This window comes from Globicephala melas, chromosome 4 (assembly GCF_963455315.2).
Source record: "Globicephala melas chromosome 4, mGloMel1.2, whole genome shotgun sequence".
Taxonomy (NCBI): domain Eukaryota; kingdom Metazoa; phylum Chordata; class Mammalia; order Artiodactyla; family Delphinidae; genus Globicephala; species Globicephala melas.
Window position 1 is genome coordinate 116,543,517 of NC_083317.1, and position 20,237 is coordinate 116,563,753.

Below are 20,237 nucleotides of genomic sequence, written 5' to 3' on the forward strand. Positions count from 1 at the left end.
TCTATTTGCCTGACAGGTGTGATAACGTTTTTGTCTGGCTGGACTAACAGTCCTTACTTAGTCCTTCTTTAGCAGGAGTGAGTGGCAGGGAGGAAGACCCTGGGCGGTAAGGGAATCAGGAGGATTTGAATCAGGAGGAATTGAGCTCTTATTTTGATCTGTGCTTGTCTACTCATGTGACCCTGGACAAGCCACTTCACTTCTCTGAGGTTTATTTTCCTCATCTGAAAAATGAGGGAGTTGGAATAAGTAAGCTCTATGATTCCTTCATATTTAAAATCTCCTCTCAACATGTCAAAATGCTGAAAAACTGCCCTGAAAATTTCGGTGTATTGGTGTGTATCACTTGGTAATATGTGATATGCACCAAAAAAAGTACAAGTGAATTAAATGTGTAAGAGATACTATTTTCCAAATAACTTCAGGGTGAAGTTCTTTATGTAATTCCAGTTTGCACAGTCAGTGCTGTTAGATCCATGTGGTTGCTGAAGGTTGTGATAAAGGTGGTAAGTGTGGTGAGGGAGGTGTGGAGGTGGTGTTGATGGTGATGGTGGTGTTGATGGTGGAGGGAGGTGGGAGGTGGGAGGTGGTGGTGTAAGCTTCACAGTAACCTGGAATGAAAACACATATATTACTGCTTTCGTCACAGTCTGTTCATCTTCATGAGTCCCATATATCTTTAGCACATTGCCTTGCACTAAGCAGGTGCTCGATACTTGTTTGATGGAGAGTAGCTGGCAGATAGCTACAGATGTGTCTTCTCTTAATATCTAAGGCCAAAACTAATGCTCCTGTAAAGGTCTCAGATTTAATTTCACTTGATTAACAGGCTTTCTAAGAAAGCTGTGAAAATACTCTCACTGAACTTATTTTAATTGATATTGCTCATGCTTAACTCTAGGGAAGGATGAAAGCTTACGCGGATTATAGGAGGACCTTTTCTCAAAAGTAGTGGGAAGAAAGCCATTGAAGTAAATCTACTCAACAAGGGATCAAAATTTCATGGGGGGGGGGGAGGGGGCTTCCCTGGTGGCTCAGTGGTTGAGAATCTGCCTTCCAAAGCAGGGGACACGGGTTCGAGCCCTGGCCTGGGAAGGTCCCACATGCTGCGGAGCAACTGGGCCTGTGAGCCCCAACTACTGAGCCTGTGCGTCTTGGAGCCTGTGCTCCGCAACAAGAGGCCGCGACAGTGAGAGGCCCGTGCACCGCGATGAAGAGTGGCCCCCGCTCGCCGCAACTAGAGAAAGCCCACGCACAGAAACGAAGACCCAACACAGCCAAAAATAAATAAATTTATATTAAAAAAAAAAAAGTCACAGGACAAGGCAGCTCCCATTCTACCATTTAAGAGCTTAGAATACTATTCACAGGTCATGAAAATTGCTAAACATTTAAAAAGGGAAACACTTAAAAAAAAAAAAAGGAATTTCATAGGAAGAAGTTTGACTTAGACTATATCTGAAAATGAAAACTAAAAACTATAAAAATAATTTAATCTTATATGTAACAAAATTTAGATTACTGTAGAAACTATGGGCTGGTCCTTGAAATGTACAAAGACTGAATCAAGTATTGTTTTTTTGTTGTTTGTTTGTTTGGAGGGCACGTAATTTTTTCAACAAAAGTTAGCGACACAGAACACTTATAACGTAGAAATACTCAAAGAGTTTCAATGATTTTTCCCTAATGCCTTTCTTTTTAAAAAATTTATTTATTTATTTATTTATGGCTGCATTGGGTCTTCACTGCTGGGCGCAGGCTTTCTCTAGTTGCGGCAAGGGGGGGGCTACTCTTTGTTGTGCGCGGGCTTCTCATTGCGGTGGCTTCTCTTGTTGAGGAGCACGAGCTCTAGGTACACGGGCTTCAGTAGTTGTGGCACACGGGCTCAGTAGTTGTGGCACACGGGCTTTGTTTTTCCACGGCACGTGGGGTCTTCCCAGACCAGGGCTCGAACCCGTGTCCCCTGCATTGGAAGGCAGATTCTTAACCACTGCGCCACCAGGGAAGTCCCCCTAATGCCTTTCTTAATCCTTGGATTTTTAAATAGTTCCATTGACACATGATCATCCTTACTGATTTTTTTCTTCTCTAGTTGTTAGCTACTCTACCAGTTACACAAGATTCCAAATATTCTCTAAAAATAGTTGACTTGGGACTTCCCTGGTGGCACAGCGGTTAAGAATCTACCTGCCAATGTAGGGGACACAGGTTGATCCCTGGTCTGGGAAGATCCCACATGCCGTAGTGTGAAGAGACCCAGGCCACGTGGAGAGGCCACTTGTAGGCGTTCCAGTTGACAGTCTCAGCTACGGCCTCAGACAACAGCCAGAATCAGTACCAGACATGTGAGTGAGGCAGCCTTTGAGATGACTCCAACCCCAGCCACCACCTGGCATCAATTATATGAGATCCCTTGAGAGATGACCACCAAGCTGAGCTCAGTCAACTCCCAGGACCATGAGAGATATAAACAAACAAACCACTTTGATCATTTTACACCACTAAGCTTGAGGTGGCTTGTTTTGCAGGAAGAGATAGCTGAAACACTTACTTTAATATCACTGGCCTTTTAAATGATTTTAATGTAAAAATGCTTTAAAATGATAACCCTGGAACCATAAGGATTCCAGAGTTCCTGTGCCCAGGTCTGCTGCCCAACCCTAAACACTCTTAGATTGGTGGTGAGAAGGCCAAGAAGTGGGTCTTCATTTTCCTGAATATCCAGACATTCCCATGAGGCTCTAAAAATGATAGCAAGGTGACAGGAGTGTGGTTAGTGCTATTAAGGTCTGTCTCCATCTAGAGACACTTCTAAGAGGGTGGGACTGAATAGGTAAGACTGAGATGCTCTGGCTATAAGGAAGTTAAGCCCTCCATGATTTTTATCAGGAAATATTCCATTTCTCATACTGTAGCCACTGGCTGCTGAGGGAAGCTTCCCTCCCATTTTCCAAGACTGGCCTCTAGACACAGGCCAAGACCTTGCCTCATTAGACTTTGTTCTTGGGCCCATTTTACTCCAGGTCAGGGACCTAGTAAGTGTGAAGGACCAGTACTAAAGAAAAGATCTATATCAGAAGGAAAGGAGTCACCATTGAAATACCAAACAGGATGAATGGTGAAAGAAAAATTAAACATGTTAGACAAAAGAAAACATACAGGGACTTCCCTGGTGGCCCAGTGGTTGAGAATCCGCCTGCCAATGCAGGGGACAAGGGTTCAAGCCCTGGTACGGGAAGATCCCACATGCCACGGAGTAACAAAGCCCGTGCGCCACAACTACTGAGCTTGCACACCTAGAACCTGTGCTCCACAACAAGAGAAGCCACTGCAGTGAGAAGCCAACTCAATGAGAAGCCCGTGCACCGCAATGAAGAGTAGTACCCTCTTGCCACAACTAGAGAAAGCCCGTGTGCAGCAACGAAGAAACAATGCAGCAAAAAATAAATAAATAAAATAAAATAAAGAAAACATACAGAGCAGAGGGGAGAATGGCCACCTGAGGTATAGCCATCTGTCATGTTCCTTCTGTTCCTATTAATTAGGCGTGGATTTCTCCACAGTGGAGGAGTAGAGTGCAAGGATGATAAAATTCAGGAACTGAAAATGGCTGTGTGGCAATATGCTTGGGGTTTTTTATATTAAAAAGTACTTCCTTGAATATGCAGGGCCTCATTAAAATCCTTTTGTGTCACAGAGGAATTAAGGACCATGGTGGGCCCCAAATAGAGGAAACAGGTAAGTTTATGGCTTTTTCTAAGCTTAAGGAAAGAGGGTAAAGAGGCATTTAAGCGTTTTGGTTTTTTTTTTTTTTTTTTTTTGGTTTGTTTTATTCTAGGTATTAGTCATCAGTTCAGTTTCAAGGAACAGAAATGGACTCACATCAGTTCATACAATAATAGGAATTTACTGGTCCTATAACTGTATAGTTGTGGATTTCAGGAATGGTTATATCCAGGAGCTCAAACAATATCTTTGGAAATCTATCTCTTGTCCTGTCCTTAATGTTCACTTGGCTCTAATTGTCTTTACTCTACACTGGCTTCTTGCATGTGGAGTACATGATTTATGCTACAGTGGCCAGACTTGTACCTTCCTTGCTTGTGGCTTCAGTGTAAAGAAGCTAAGTCTCTAGACATTGCAGGTAAAAAAGACCTAGGCAGAACTCTGATTGGCTAGGCCAAAGTCATAGTCCTACTCCTAAGGCTAGAGGGCTAGGGTGGGGGTCAGGCTCATCTAATCTCCTTGGAATGGGTCCTCCTTAGGAACAGAAGTGCTCTATTTTCAGAAGGAGGGGGGAAATGCAAGACAGATGAAAACATCAGATGTCCATTAGAACTGTCCAGCTACTTTGACCAGGATTGGAAAGGGACTGAGACTAGGGTCAGGTGCTGTCCCCAGGAGTAAAGACCAAGCAGTTGGCTAGAACTTCCATATGCTGTATAATTTAGGAAGCACTCTGAAGTGGCCAGAGTGTAGGAGGCTAAGAAACCCAGGAATGCTTCTTTGACCATATTCTGCTGTGGATCGTGAAAACCCACCTAGTCAGCCTCACCCTGCTCCTGACACACTTAAATTACTGTTCTCTACCCCAGCGGTTCTATAGGTTGGGGAAAGGGTGACTGTGATACTTCTCAACGTTTGGGAACTACTGATTTACATTAAGAAATCCAAAAAGTTGTATTCTGAAGTTCTCCTTCGGTATCTTGTAGTTTTAAATATACATTTTGAACTTTTTTGTTGAAACATGATATACTACGTACAAAAAGTGCACATATCATGAGTGTACAGTTTGATTAACTTTCACAGGCTGAACATAACCATGGAAGCAGTACCCAGATCAAGAAGCAAAACATTTCCAGTACCCAGAAGCACCCCACTCTCTGTAATCCCTTCCGGTCAGTCCTCTCCTGCCAAGGATGATCACTATCTTGACTTCAAACAGCACAGATTTGCTTTTCCTGTTTTTATCATTTATATGAATGTAATTCTACAGTATATATTCTTGAATGTTTACCTTCTTTTGTTCAATATTATATATGTAAGATTTATCTGTGTTATGTTTGTAGTTGTAGTTGTTCAGTCTAAAATATTCTACATTCTATTGCTGCATAGTGCCTCATTGTTTATTTATTCAATCCACTCTTTAAGGATTTTTGGGTGTTTCCTATTTGAAGTTTTCACTGCTGTGAACAATGAATATTCTAGTTCATGTCTCTGAGTGAACATACATAAACATTTCTGTTTGGGTTGTAAAAGTGGAAGTTCATGGCTTTAAATATTTTGGACTATTAAGTAAGATTGCCTTTTAAATAAGTCACCTTTGACATTTAATGATAGCATTTAAGGTATTTCATAGCCTTCTTCACATTCTAGGTGTTGTCCATGACCTGAGGGGTACTACTTAATATCTACAATCAGAATAAGACAAGAATGAAGGAGCAGGGGGCTGAGACTGGTTGCCCCCATAAAAAGTCACGATCTCTCACTCAGTTCCTGGGTCTGAGCCAATTATTAATCAGTAATCCATTGCCTGAAGAGGTAGCCATCTCTTCAGGAGCCCTGGAACACCATGGCAAGTAATGCTGTAAGGATTCTCAGTCATTTCCAAGGGAATCTATGGCTATTTTCTTGGAGAAAGGAGAATACTCAAACACTTCAAGGATTATTGGATACAGGTTCTGAGTTGGTATTGACGTTTGGAGACCTGAAGCATTGTCATGCCGCTTTTCCCACAGTTAGAATAAATAAGTAAAATGGAGTTCTGGCAGTCTGACTTACAGTGGATTCCCTGGGTCTGCAGACCCATCGGATGGCCATTTCCTCTGTATTTGAGTATATAATTGGGATGGATCCTCTTGGCAGTTGGACTAATCTTCCCATTGGCTGTTGGCCTGTGGGGTAAGAGTTATCACAGTGGGGAAGGTCAAGTACAATCCTCTGAAATGGCACCCTGAGAAACTGTCCACTCCCAGCAAGACAGCAAATCAAAACCAATATTGCATCCTGAAGGTAAGAGTGGGAGAGGGGGTGGTAAAGATACGTGCTGTCATTAGAGATCTAAAGGATGCAGGAGAGTGGGTGGTCCTGATTATATTGCTGTTTAATACACCATCTGGATCACAGAAAATGACTATTGATACTGTGTGCTCAATCAAGTTGTAGCCATGATTGCAGTTGCGGTGCAAGCCACGTATCCTTGCTACAGCAAATGAATAAGGACTCAGATACATGGTGTGAGGTGTTTGATTTGGCAAATGAGTTGTTTTGCATTCCAATCAGAAGAGAGGATCAGCAAGTGGGGTTTATCCCAGGAATGCAAGGATTCTTCAATACACGCAAATCAATCAATGTGATAAACTATATAAACAAATTGATGGAGAAAAACTATATGATCATCTCAATAGAGGCAGAGAAAGCTTTTGACAAAATTCAACACCAATTTATGATAAAAACCCTGCAGAAAGTAGGCATAGAGGGAACGTACCTCAACATAATAAAGGCCATACGTAATAAACCCACAGCCAGCGTTGTTCTCAATGGTGAAAAACTGAAACCATTTCCTCTAAGATCAGGAACAAGACAAGGTTGTCCACTCTCACCACTATTATTCAACATAGTTTTGGAAGTTTTAGCCACAGCAATCAGAGAAGAAAAAGAAATAAAAGGAAGCCAAATCTGAAGAGAAGAAGTAAAGCTGTCACTGTTTGCAAATGACATGATACTATACATAGAGAATTCTAAAGATGCTACCAGAAAACTACTAGATCTAATCAATGAATTTGGTAAAGTAGCAGGATACAAAATTAATGCACAGAAATCTCTTGCATTCCTATACACTAATGATGAAAAATCTTAAAGAGAAATTAAGGAAACACTCCCATTTACCATTGCAACAAAAAGAATAAAATACCTAGGAATAAACCTACCGAAGGAGACAAAAGACATGTATTCAGAAAACTATAAGACACTGATGAAAGAAATTAAAGATGGTACAAACAGATGGAGAGATATACCATGTTCTTGGATTGGAAGAATCAACATTGTGAAAATGGCATACTACCCAAAGCAATCTACAGATTCAATGCAAGCCCTATCAAACTACCAATGGCATTTTTCACAGAACTAGAAGAAAAAATTTCACAATTTGTATGGAAACACAAAAGACCCCGAATAGCCAAAGTAATATTGAGAAAGAAAAATGGAGCTGGAGGAATCAGGCTCCTGGACTTCACACTATACTACAAAGCTACAGTAATCAAGACAGTATGGTACTGGCACAAAAACAGAAATATAGATCAGTGGAACAGGATAGAAAGCCCGAAGATAAACCCATGCACATATGGTCACCTTACTTTTGATAAAGGAGGCAAGAATATACAATGGAGAAAAGACAGCCTCTTCAGTAAGTGGTGCTGGGAAAACTGGACAGCTACATGTAAAAGAATGAAATTAGAACACTCCCTAACTCCAAACACAAAAATAAACTCAAAATGGATTAAAGACCTAAATGTAAGGCCAGACACTATAAAACTCTTAGAGGAAAACAGGGAGAACACTCTTTGACATAAATCACAGCAGGATCCTTTTAGACCCACCTCGTAGAGAAATGGAAATAAAAACAAAATAAACAAATGGAACCTAATGAAACTTCAAAGCTTTTGCACAGCAAAGGAAACCATAAACAAGATGAAAAGATAACCCTCTGAATGGGAGAAAATATTTGCAAATGAAGCAACTGACAAAGGATTAAACTCCAAAATTTACAAGCAGCTCGTGCAGCTCGATATCAAAAAATCAAACAACCCAATCCAAAAATAAGCAGAAGATCTAAATAGACATTTCTCCAAAGAAGATATACAGACTGCCAACAAACACATGAAAGAATGCTCAACATCATTAATCATTAGAGAAATGCAAATCAAAACTGCAATGAGATATCATCTCACACCGGTCAGAATGGCCATCATCAAAAAATCTACAAACAATAAATACTGGAGAGGGTGTGGAGAAAAGGGGACCCTCTTGCACTGTTGATGGGAATGTAAATGGATACAGCCACTATGGAGAACAGTATGGAGGTTCCTTAAGAAACTAAAAATAGAACTACCATATGACCCAGCAATCCCACTACTGGGCATATACCCTGAGAAAACCATAATTCAAAAAGAGTCATGTACCATAATATTCATTGCAGCAGTATTTACAATAGCCAGGACATGGAAGCAACCTAAGTGTCCATCAACAGATGAATGGATAAAGATGTGGCAAATATATACAATGGAATATTACTCAACCATAAAAAATTAAGTTATTTGTAGTGAGGTGGATGGAAATTAAGTTATTTGTAGTGAGGTGGATGGACCTAGAGTCTGTCATACAGAGTGATGTAAGTCAGAAAGAGAAAAACAAATACCATATGCTAACACATATATATGGAATCTAAAAATGAAAATAAAAAGAAAATGGTCATGAAGAACCTAGGGGCAAGACAGGAATAAAGACGCAGACCTACTAGAGAATGGACTTGAGGATATGGAGAGGGGGAAGGGTAAGCTGGGACAAAGTGAGAGAGTGGCATGGACATATATACACTACCAAACGTAAGGTAGATAGCTAGTGGGAAGCAGCCGCATAGCGCAGGGAGATCAGCTCGGTGCTTTGTGAACACCTAAAGGGGTGGGATAGGGAGGATGGGAGGGAGGGAGACGCAAGAGGGAAGAGGTATAGGAACATATGTATATGTATAGCTGATTCACTTTGTTATACAGCAGAAACTAACACTCCATTGTAAAGCAATTATACTCCAATAAAGATGTTAAACAAAACAAAACAAAACAAAACTTATAAGTAAATAAATAAAATAAACTCTAACCAGAATAAAATGTTAGGTGCATATATATGAATAAAATCATTTAAAAAAAAAAGAAAGAAAGAAAAGAGGATCAGGGCTTCCCTGGTGGCTCAGTGGTTAAGAATCCTCCTGCCAATACAGGGGACACAGGTTCGAGCCCTGGTCTGGGAAGATCCCACATGCCGTGGAGCAACTAAGCCCGTGTGCCACAACTACTGAGCCTGTGCTCAACAGCCTGCAAGTCAGAACTACTGAAGTCTGTGTACCTAGAGCCCATGCTCTGTAACAAGAGAAGCCACCGCAGTGAGAAGCCTGCGCACCGCAGTGAAGAGTAGCGCCCACTCGCCGCAACTAGAGAAAGCCCGCGCGCAGCAACAAAGACCCGATGCAGCCAAAAATAAATAAATTAAATAAATAAATTTAAAAAACAAAAAAGAAAAGAGGATCAGAACCAGTTTGCATTCGTTTGGAATAGACAATATTTATTTAGAATTTTGCCCCAGAGATAGGTTAATTCTCCACCCTCTGTTATGTGTGGTTCAGATACAGAGCTGGACCATCTAAACGTCCCAGAGAACATCACATTGATCCATTACATCAGTGATAGTGTGCTGATTAGGCAAATGAGCATGATGTGGCTAGGGTGCTGGCAGCCTTGGTAGGAGACATGTACACCTGAGGATGGGAGACAAACCTATGAAGATTCAGGGATCTGAACCTCAGTGAGGTTTTTAAGGGTTCAGTAGTCAAGGGTATTCTGGGAAAACCTCTCCAAAGTAAAATACAAAATACTGCATCTTGCATCTCGTACTCTAAAGAAGGAACCACGATGCCTGATGGGCTTCTTCATGTACTGGGGGCAACATATTCCATATCTAAGAATGCTATTGCAGCCCAAATCCCAGGTGACATGGAAGGCGCTATCTTTGAGTGAGGCCTAGAGCAAGAAAGGGCTCTATAGCAAGTACAGGGTGTAAGCAGCCCCGTTACTTGACCATACTCCCTGGCAGAGCCTATAATGTTGGAGGTGGGAAATGATACAGTGTGGAATTTATAGCAAGCCCCTGTAAGAGAATCACAGCACAGACTCTAAGATTTCTAGAGCTGGGCCATGCCATCTGCAGCAGAGAGTTTTACATCTTTTCAGAAATAGCTCACTGGTATGTTACCAGGCCCTGGTAGAGATGGAACAGTTGGCCATGGGGTAACATGTGAGCATACATTTAGAATTGTCTATTATAAACTGGGTTCTATTTGGTCTACCGAGTTATAAAGTTGGACAGACCCAAGAGCAATCCATCATAAAATGGAAATGGTACATCGAGGATTGAGCCCGAGCAGGACCAGAGGGTGTGAGCAAACTGCATTGGCAGGTATCCCAGACACCCATGTCATCCGCTACGGGTGCACCAGCTGCCTTCACGCTCTGTAGGTTCCCAGCCCGCTGAAGGGGGACGAAAAATTCAAAGCTAGGGTTAGCTTATGGATAGGTTGGCTCTGTATGTGGGTGCAAGATAAAAATGGACAGTGGCTCATAAACTTCCCAGTGGGTAGAGCTTCAAGCATTGCAAGGTCATTCACTTTGTATGGAAGGAGAGGTAACTGCTTGAGATGTGAATACATATACTTTCCTGTGCAGTGACTCTGAAAGGGAAAGCACTGGAGGATTTTGACAAAGGTCAGAAGCAGAGGCATGTAGATGGATATATGAAAGTGGGCATGAAGCATGAAGGTTCTGTGTTACATATTAATGCCCACCCAAAAGTATTAAGCACTGAAGAGGCACTAAAAAACCAAGTAGGCAGAATGGACTTGGCCAGTTGACATTAGCCATTCTTTGCCCTCAACCACCCCAGAATGGACACGATGGACAAGTGAAAGGTGTTGGAGATAGAGACTATGGGCCCAACAGTACGGACTCCCATTTGCCAAAGCTGCTCTAGTTCCTGCTGCTTCTAAATGTCCAGTGTACCAAAAACAGAGACTGAGCATCCAATGTGGCAGTATTCCCGGAAGAGTCCAACCAGCCACTCGGCAAGTTGACTGCAGTGGGCCCCCTCCATCCAGCCTGCACAGGAATGTATACCTATTTGGGGTATGAATTTGCCTTCCCTGCCCACAGAGCCTCAGTCAGCACTGCTCTCTGGAAACTTACAGAATGCCTGATTCATGAGCACAAAATCCCACGCAATATAGCATCCGATCACGAAACCCACTTTGCAGCAGAGGAGGCGCAGAAATTACCCCTTAGCTATAGAATCCACTGGTTATATTACATACTTCAATATATAGAATTAGCTAAACTGGTAGACAGAAGGCACAGCTAAAGCACCAGCTTGTAAGCAAGACTCTGCAGGGATAAGTTGCCATCCTACAGAGTGCAATGTATACACCAAACCAGAGACATTTATTTGATATTATGTCACTTATAGGAAGAATACACGGGTACAAGAATGAAGGGGTGGCAACAAGAGAAGGCCCATTTAACATCACTCCTAGTGACCCATTGGGGAATTTTGTGCTTCCCATCCTCACAACTTTGGGCTCTGTAGGGTTAGAGGTCCAGGTCCCCAAAGGGAGTGCGCTAGGTGACATAATGGTATGATTGAACTATAATCTATGAATGCCACACAGGCACTTTAGACTCCTGTGTCCGGGACCAACAGGAGAGAAGAATTGCCATCATTCCAGCCGGAACCAATGACCCTGAGCAGTGGGAGGAGCTAAGGCTGATATTGCACTGGGAGGGCAAGGGGGAGGGAGAAAGGTGCACAACCAGGTGATCTACTTGGTGCCTCTGTGGATTCGTTTTCTCAGTTATTTTTAGTTTAGTTTAGTTTTTTTTTTTTTTTTTGCGGTACGCGGGCCTCTCACTGTTGTGGCCCCTCCCGTTGCGGAGCACAGGCTCCGGATGCTCAGGCTCAGCGGCCATGGCTCATGGCCCCAGCCGCTCCGCGGCATGTGGGATCCTCCCGGACCTGGGCACGAACCCATGTCCCCTGCATTGGCAGGCGGACCCCCAACCACTGCACCACCAGGGAAGCCCTCGTTTTCTCAGTTATAACTGTGGATGGACTTACACAACATCCTCACTCTGAGAAGGGTCCGATTCCAAAGGCTTGGGCCCCCTAAGAATGAAGGTCTGAGTTGCACTACCAGATAAGGGAGCCATCAACTCCTGCAAAGGTGATAGAGTAGGATGTGGAGTCTTCAGAGTGGATAGTTGAGGAGAGAGAAGATAAATGCCAGTTATGGCCTCAAGACCAACTGCAGCATGGGGGCTGTGGTTTGGGTCACTAAACTGCCTCTTCTAAGTTTCCCCTCAAGAGGAGAGGTCCACAGGAACTTGGGAAGAACTGTACCCTGAAAATGGATAGAGAAGTCTGCCCATGTGATGCAGTCTGTATAGACCAGGGTGAAAACCATGTGGGTTCACTGCTTAGGGCTCCCTTCAACAGAGAATCTCCTGTGAGGAGGGCAGGGAGCTAACAGCCGCAGCTGCTGCCTCTGTGAAATTCACTGCTGAAGGCCATGCTCTCCTCAACCTGCCAGTGACTGCACTCAGCAGGGTGCTAAAGCTGGGCCCTTCCTGCCCATGTGGGCCACCTGTCAGTCAAGGATTGCCTTGAAGTTCCCCATCAGCTGGGTCAGGACTTTCTCAGGGTTGCACTACAGTCTGAAGCTCTTCACACCCAATCCTCCTTCCTTCTTTCCTCCATTCACAGGTGTCATATCTGCATTGCCATCCTGCCTGCTTTTCTTCCTTCTCCCCTCCGTTCTTTACAGGCTTTTCCTGCAATACATCTCTTGCTCCTCTAATTCCATCTTGGCATCTGCTTCCTGGTGGATCTGAACTGACCCACAAATCACACTTCTAAATAGTTCTTTTCCAAGTAACCAACTGTTTTTCTGGGTTTTTTTGCTTGATGAAGAGTTTAAACCTGAAGGTTAAACAGACACCTACCCTATCAATACAGGTATCTCTCTTGGCCAATTTACTGTCATTTAACTCTGCAGAGGAGTTACAGGTTATGTCAGTGTCTTCTAGAACTTGTACTAGGGAAACAGAGGTCTATTTTGTCTATTTACAGGAGGGCAAGTTCACCTCCAAACTTTCCCTGGATTACTTTTATGGTTGCCTCCCTTTTCCCTGCCATTGGACTCTAGTGGTAAGAATCCTGTTTGTCTCCTTTAAACCACAGAACTGCTAATTCAGATGAAATGACATTTCCAGAAGAACAGGAATTCCTGATTTAAGTGAGGCCCTTTTGAGTTCAGATGGATTTGTGATAAGTAAAAAAGAGCACTCTTGTTCCCAGACCAGCTACACACTGCCGCCCCAAGCTGCGGATTAATGGAACTGGCCCAGTAATAAACTTGGTTGGGATTTTCCTTGGTGAGATTTTGTGGCCACCAGAGAGGTTCCCTTGCAAGTAAATGAGTCTGGGTAGGAAAATACCCATATGTGGGGTTCTTATTGCCTCTCCTACAAAAACAAATCTCCTGGCAGTGATGAAACAGAAAAGACTGACTAAAGATAAACACTTGGATTCTGCACGAAGGCTTTTGGTAATTTTAGGGAAAATGGGCTGGGTCTCTCCCATACCAGCAAATTGCTTTGGAGGCTGTAAAGTTTGGTCTCCGAACTCATTTGGCCAAGCTGCGCAGAAAGTCAAAGGAAGATTCATTAGCAAGGATGAAATGTACCACCACATTATGTCTGTCTTTTCAACCAAACAGACTGAGACTTATTTCTTGTGACGTTCAAACACTAACACAAAATGTTTTGAAACCTCTGTGACATTTTTTGGTGAGTAGAGTGTCTAAGGGAGTTTATGTGGAAGAATCAATATAACTATTGCTCCAGAGTTGTCAGGGAATACACCCAAAGGGCCCCTCTCTATTAGTGACTAATTTTATTCTAAGAATGGGATCCATCACTTCTAATTTAAGACCTTAACTTGTGATGTAAAGTAATGAAGCATCAGCTCTTGGACACTTCAATATAACCTATCTCCAGGGCAGATAGAAGAGATAGATTTCTCACCTGAGACGTATTTAAATCAGAATCAGACAAAGAACTTTGTCATTCCTCGTTGAAAGGAACAAGTTGCCATACTTAATTGAATAAGGCAGTCTTTTTTTTTTTTTTTTAAATATTTATTTATTTGGCTAAGCAGGGTGTTGGTTGCCCTGTGCAGGATCTTCATTGAGGCATGAGGGCCTTTTAGTTGCGGCACAAGGAATCTGTAGTTGTGCCATGTGAACTCTTAATTGTGGCATATGGGATCTAGTTCCCTGACCAGGGGTTGAACCCGGGACCCCTGCATTGGGAGCTCGGAGTCTTAGCTACTGGCCCACCAGGGAAGTCCCAAGTCTTTTAACAATTGCAAGAGAAAACTAAAACTGAAGTTTTTTCCCTTGAAAGCCATAACAAGTTTTATTTTTACAGATACTGATACAATGTCTACTAGCCAGGCTGAATTATATTATCATCTCTAACCTGGAGCTCCTGGCTGTACAATCAATACCAGAAAGAGCCTTGATGGCGGGTGGGAGGAAATTCACAGAATAAACAATAAAATGTCTCTTGCCTGAAATCTTTGCCTCCAAAATGGGAGATGATGATTCAGTAGAACTACAATGTGCAGCCACTAGGTTGGTACCCATGTAGTCCTAAAGTTGTTTGGCTGTAAGGGCATCATGTGATACCTCTAAGTATTTTGTTGGTGATTTGTTTCTAAAAGGTAAAGAGCTAAGAGATTTTTGTTCCTGCTAAGAAATGCCAAGCATATGAACACAGGCAGCTATTCCATCTCTGAGTTTCTCTGCCTGGGCCTTCTTTCTGAGAGCTTCCTGCCTTCCCTTGAGAATCATGCTCATTGTACTTATTCTTGACCTTGCTCTGCCTCCTACCCACCATTAAAGGTGATTAGTCCAGATGGACACCTGATTCAAGCTAAACCAATCAGACACCTTTCCCTGGGAATTTGGACTTGAGGCAAAAGTCCATTTCTCTTTCAAGAGAAACTGTATAATATGTGAAATTGTGAGGTGTAGACAACCACGTGTCATGTGGATTGAAGAGCAGAAAAAGCTGGGTGCAGAAAGAAGAGTGAAGAAGATATGCAGAGAGAAGTGGGGTGGGGAGACAGAGAGAGAGAGAGAGAGAGAGAGAGAGAGAGATGTGGACTTTTTCAGGTTCTATGCAGTATCCTTTTAATTGCTCACTTTTGCTTAAGTGAACAAAACCTTTTACCTGCAGCCAAGAGGAGTCTTAACTTTTCCTCCCACTCCTGGCACGTGTATGATATAGAAAATATGAATTTGTCCAACAAGGTAATCCTGGACTCACAGGAAACACTTTGATCCTGTAGGAGCCTCTTCTTGCTGCAGGAAGAAATCTGCCTGTTTTCTGAGCTCTTTCCCCACACCAGCCCTTGAAGGGTCTAGAAAGACTCAATCTGAGGGTCAGGACAGACTGAGGTTTGGGGGCCCCCAAGGATTTGGGGCTGTTAGAGCCCCTAGTTCAATGGCTAGGCTAGAGTGCCTAGTCATCGTTTGTGATATACTTTTTCTGTAACAAAATGCATACTGAGTTCCAAATGACCAATTTAGAAAACGACTTAAGGACTACAATCCTTTAAAAAAAAAAAGCAGGGACTGCCTGCTCCATATTAATTAGTAGTGACGATTTACAACACAGAAGGGGTTCTTTAATACACACAAGCACTCCATTAATCAGGACCTGATTGCACTTTAAGTTCCCTCCAACACATTTGACTTTTCATTTATTTAATGAGAGGGAAGAGACAACTAAACTTCAATCTTCTGTGCATTGAATGGCCATTAGATGACAAAGCATTTGTGAAATGATACTGTAAGTCAGTGGAGGAGAAAAAACTTTAAAAATATCCTCTCTCTCTCTCTCTTTTTTTTTTTTTTTGAGGAACAGACAGAATTCTGTAATGCTCACAAAGGAAGAAGCAATTAAGACTCTGATTCAGTTAAGAAGATATAAGAGAAATATAATTTGAAAGCCTGGAGGCACTAGACAGTTTGAGTTCTGGCTCTTTTTTTTTTTTTTTTTTTCAATTTGAAAGCAGTCACTGTTTATTAACTGGCCAGATTACAGAAGTAATCATGGTAGATACCTTAGTTCATCCTTCTAATAAGCCTGTTGATCTGGTCTTCCCTGTTGCCAGCATCTCCACCTTCAACAAAATGGGTGGTCATTTTCTTCATTCCACCTCGTGAAGACAATTTGAAGGGCCACAGGAAGTCGTTTGCTTCTTTGAACGCAAACGCTTTCCAACAGTATAGATCTCATGAATCAGATCCTCCATGCAGATAATACCGTATTTACCAAGAGATGGAGCAATCAACACGTTATCTGTCAGGGCAGTTCGCTTCTTGTTGATTTTGCCGTAACCGCGCTTGTAGATCAATTCATTTACTGACTTCAGGTTGGGTACCTCCATGCAATGTATGGTTCCACAATTCTCAGCATGTTAATTGAAGCCTTGTTGAGCTTCACAATAGTGCCATTGAAAATCTGATGGAGTCGGAGAAGCTGCAACACTTTTCGAACCTTTGGGCTCACACCATTGATACCTCTGATCCTGATGACAAACGTCAATTTGGGTTCCGTGGCTACGCAGAAGTTGCCGGCTTTTCCTGCCGTCCTAGCCATGCGAATTTCAGTTCTATACATCTGCCTGTATTCCTTGTGATCGTGCTTAGCTTTTTCATAGATAAGCTTCCTCCTTGCCTTTCGAAGCATCTTTTGGGCAAATTTCTTTCTCAGGCGCTTGATCTTAAGCTCTGAGAAATTCTTTCGCTTTTTCTTAAGGGTTTCTGACACAGCAGGAACCTTCTTTTTCTTCTCTTCCGCACCCTCCATGGTTCCAGCCGGAAAGAGCTGCGTTCTGGCTCTTTTGTTACAACTCAATGACCTTCGGCAAGACACAAATTTATCTGAACCTTTGTTTTCTTATCTGTAAAATAGGTGTTCCAGTAAGGCTTGCCTGCCAATTCTTAGAGAGTTACTGTGAGATTCATGTGTGACTGTACATGTGAAATTGTTTTGTAGTCTGTAAAGTATTATACAAATATTATTCACTCTTATTGTGACAATTGAAATACTAATAACTTTTAATTATTTTGACTAGGGGGAAATGTCTACAGTCATATGGTCAAATTAGGAGTTACTGTATGGCAGACACTACATGAGAATAAATTCACCCTCTGATCCAAGATTATATGCAAATATATATTTTTATTTAATTAATTAATTTATTTTTATAAGCCAATCTTTTTATTTATTTAGTTTTTTGCTGAGTTGGGTCTTTGTTGCTACATGCGGGCTTGCGATGAGGGGGGCTACTCTTCGTTGTGGTGTGCGGGCTTCTCATTGCGGTGGCTTCTCTTGCGGAGCTCGGGCTCTAGGCGCGCGGGCTTCAGTAGCTGTGGCACGTGGGCTCAGTAGTTGTGGCGCACGGGCTTAGTTGCTCTGCGGCACAAGGGATCTTCCCAGGCTTGAACCCACGATCCCTGCATTAGCAGGCGGATTCTTAACCACTGTGCCACCAGGGAAGCCCTCAAATATATATTTGTAAAGGAAACTTTTGTTGTTTTTAAGCATGTGTGAGTTGAACTCATGCCTGTAGGGTTAGCTCTCTCGTGGAGCAGCATTTGCCTCCTGGGCCCTCCCTCCACCCTGTCTTGGTTTGGCTGGTCCTCTCCTTGTCTCCTTGGCTCCAAACCACGGTTGACTTTTCTTTACCAGGCACGAAAAGTGACCTCACTTGAGTCTGGACAGTTCTGAGACAGAGAGATAACAGTAGAGCTTGTATATGCTTGGCTTCTGTCAACATGACAAATAAGACAGGGGAAGAGAGGTGGCTTGAACAGCTGGTGTAACCAGATCTGGGACTTATTTGGGTCGAGGGAGGAGTTGAATGACATCGTCAACCAATGAATGTCCTATCAGGTGGTAAACTCTTCCAAGCTCGGCTTGAAAGACCACTTTTGGTCCTGCACATAGTGGGGACCCCAATTTTTTTTCTTTAAAAAAAATTAAAAATTTTTTTCCAAATTTATATACGTATATGTATAATACACATATATATATTTCTTGAATATATGACTAATACTGAGCACCTTGAAATTTTCCCCCAAACACTGGTAATTAGTTCTTTCATCACACCCAAAATAATATTAATAATATGGTCTAGGCTTCTGAGGGTGATGATTCAACTTCTCTATCATGTGACACATTTATAGATCTACACAGACCTAAGTACATAAAGAGAGACATTTATCTATGTATTTTATTTTTATATAGACATTTTATTTTTTGGTATTACTTTAGCATCGTATTTTTTATTCATTTCCCACCTGCCTCAATGTTTTTGAACAAAGTTGTAATTATGGTATTCATTAATACTTGCTTCTGGATTTTTTTCATCAAAAATTATTAAAAAAGACATTTTCACATTGATATATTATCTTCATAAGTACTACTTCAGATAGCTACCAAAAATTCACTGGATATATGGAGCCGTCACATATACTTAACCAATCTCATGTTAAGTGTTTAAGAAACTTCTAATTTTCCCCTACTATAGATTATGCTGCAACTGGCAACTTTCCAATACAGCTGCTAGTTAACCTCCAAACCATGCTTTACGTTGTTAAGCATTTTCTTTTTCTTTCCTTTTTTTTGGGGGGGGGCAGAAGGGCGTGCTACACGGCTTGCAGGATCTTAGTTCCCCAACCAGAGACTGAACCCACATGTTGGCAGTGAAGTGGAGCCCTAACCACTGGACATCCAGGGAATTCCCGTGTTAAGCATTTCCAAAAGCGTATTTTTCTTTTCTAAAAATATATTAATTAATTAATTAATTAATTAATTTTTCCATTTAAAATTATTTTCTCCAATCCCCCCCAAAAATACATATGTATAGTAAAAATACTAAAGGATAAACAACTCGTGCACAGTACCCAAGTACAGACTGAATCTCAGAAATTCCTTCTTCCTCTTGTCCAACTGCATTGCTGAAGTAACAGATAACATTAGGCAGACCACAGTCCCATCCATCATCACTGTCATCATCACCTTTATCAAAATTATCTTCCTTACGATCATACCAGTGATGCATTTTTTAGGAACACCAAAGTGAAGCCTGACAGTGAGACCCGCATGTGAGGAGAGTCAATGCAGAACTGGGTGGCGGCAGCCATCATTGTAAGTATTTGTAAACTTGCCATGTGCTGGACACTGTGGTAGACACTTGAGATGTGGTAAATTATGAATACACACATACCATGTCAAGGAACTGGTCAACTCTTAGCCTCCTGTTGAAATAATCTTCTTCAACAGTTTTCTGGACTCTTGATTATTCAAACCCTTATCTATTCAAAGTCCTTGTCTGTTTTGCTCCCCTTCAGTTGCTAATGGTGATTCTGCTCTGGGAATTTTCTCCATACTGGTTCAGCAAGTCCAGGCAGGTTCTGCCCCAAGGGCTCCTGGGCTAGAGTCTTTTAACAACTCACTCACCCCACCAAGTTTCTGACCATTCACCTGAGCTGGAATCATCCACTCAGACCAAGTCAGTGATTCAGAGCTGAGAAAAGCGGCCTGTGGCTTTCCTCAGGCAGAATGGCAGGCAACGGCCACTGGGCTAGGCTAGTGTACTGGACACTCCTGTGTGGAGAACACCTTGTTAGGCACGGGGAAGAGAAAAAGGAAAATGAAGTCCTCTTAGACTTGTCCTCTAAGAGCTTGCAGTCCTTTTCAGGAGCTGAGTCTATATGTAGTGCCAGAATTACAGTGAATGGTGAGAGGGTGCCTTACAAACTGCTAAGAGGACACCAGTGGGTGCTGGAAGAGGAACAGGCAAAGTCATGTAAGGATCAGCATTCCCTCAGCAAGGAATTATGGCCTTCAGAGAAGCAATTCCATAAGGAAATGCAAGATGTGTCTAGCCCTGCAGCTATTTACAATCCAGTTGGCGAGGCAAGAGATACTGAGGTAAAAGTCGAAACAGAATATAAAGCAGTGTTACCTGTGATTACGTGTCAAGGGAGTGAAAAAGACAAGAACAGCCTGAATTTAAGGGAAAGGAGGGATGGATGAAGGTTTGACCATGGAGTATGGAGGGCAGTTTTGAGCAGGGTTCAAACAAAGAGATAGGTGTAGTGAAGGATTAGGCCAAATGTGCTTGGGTCAGAGCCTAGCTGGAGAGGATGAGGGACACATCTGTGTAAAAATTAAGGTCAGAATGCTGTGAAGATGGCAGTGTGTTGGGAGTCCTTGGGTGCTGGATTAATAGCTCTGACTTTTTTTTTTGTGGGTTGTTGTTCAAAGCTTGTGAGCCAG

The 20,237-nt window shown here is 42.3% G+C and overlaps 1 protein-coding gene and 1 pseudogene across 1 annotated transcript in view; one reads left to right on the top strand and one right to left on the bottom strand.

Moving 5' to 3' along the window:
* The window catches only part of WWTR1 (WW domain containing transcription regulator 1), a 203,636-nt gene that overhangs the window by 46,330 nt on the left and 137,069 nt on the right, over positions 1–20,237 (top strand). The window lies entirely within an intron of this gene.
* Positions 16,010–16,757, bottom strand: LOC115861989 (large ribosomal subunit protein uL30 pseudogene; annotated as a pseudogene).